This window comes from Pteropus vampyrus, unplaced genomic scaffold (genome assembly GCF_000151845.1).
Source record: "Pteropus vampyrus isolate Shadow unplaced genomic scaffold, Pvam_2.0 Scaffold49, whole genome shotgun sequence".
In the NCBI taxonomy this organism is placed as follows: domain Eukaryota; kingdom Metazoa; phylum Chordata; class Mammalia; order Chiroptera; family Pteropodidae; genus Pteropus; species Pteropus vampyrus.
This window is the reverse complement of record NW_011888830.1, coordinates 2,929,473-2,930,461: the sequence shown is the minus strand read 5'-3', so window position 1 is coordinate 2,930,461 and position 989 is coordinate 2,929,473.

Sequence of the window (989 nt, the reverse complement as noted above, 5' to 3'; positions counted from 1 at the left end):
CTGGGTGGCTTAAACAGCCCTGTCCTCTATAAGCCTTATATGGAAGATATAGGCAGGTGAGACTTTTTTCTAAAGGACTGAGCCCCAGCAAGATTCACAGGACACCCACAAAGGTTTTAAGAGAATTATATTGAATCCAGCTTGGGCTGAAAGGAGCAGACGGCACAAATTGAAAAGACGCCTTTGGACCCTAAACTTCTACAGGCAGGAAGCAGGCTTAGAAAACTACGCCAACACAGGAAAAGGGAGGGTGACTCAGGGTGGAAACAAAAGCCCGCGAAGTGAAGCCAAACCCGTGAAAAATTATTCCGAAGAACTGTCAATTTGTACCCTACTAGATTTCAGAATTGCAATGAACCAGTGACTTCAGTGCATCCCTAATTTCCACCCTTGTTGAATACGATTGCCTACAGCAATTATCCTATGCTTATCCCACTGTTGTGTGGTGTTGGATGTTTTAGGGGGCCAGATAATTTGTCTCTCCAGCTCACAAATTTCAGATAAAAAGGAACTGAATTGGAGGACTCAAGGGACCACCCCCAAGGAGCTTCACCAATATAAGCACCTGGTTTGGATGAGATTCTGGATTTCAAACTGATACATATCGGATGAGGCTCTGGGGGCCTTGAGAGAAGCTGAGAACATTTTGAGTGTAGGGAGGATGTGGATCACTGGGGAGTAGAGGGAGGCCTGTGGTAGCCAGCCTCCAAAACAGCCCTTAATGATCCATCCCCACCTTTTGGTATTCTTTCCCTGTGGGGTCCCTTCCCACAGTAAATAGGACTGAGCCATGTAACCAACAGGATGTTGCAGGACTGAAGTATGTGACTTCCAAGGCTGGACAGTGCGGCTTCCTCATATTCTCTCGTGCATCAGTTGCCCTGGGAGAAGCCACTAACCATGTCCTGAGGACATCCCCGCAGGTCCATGGAGAGGCCCACGTGGTGAGGAAGTGGGGCCTCCTGCTGACAGTGAGTATTCACTTGCCA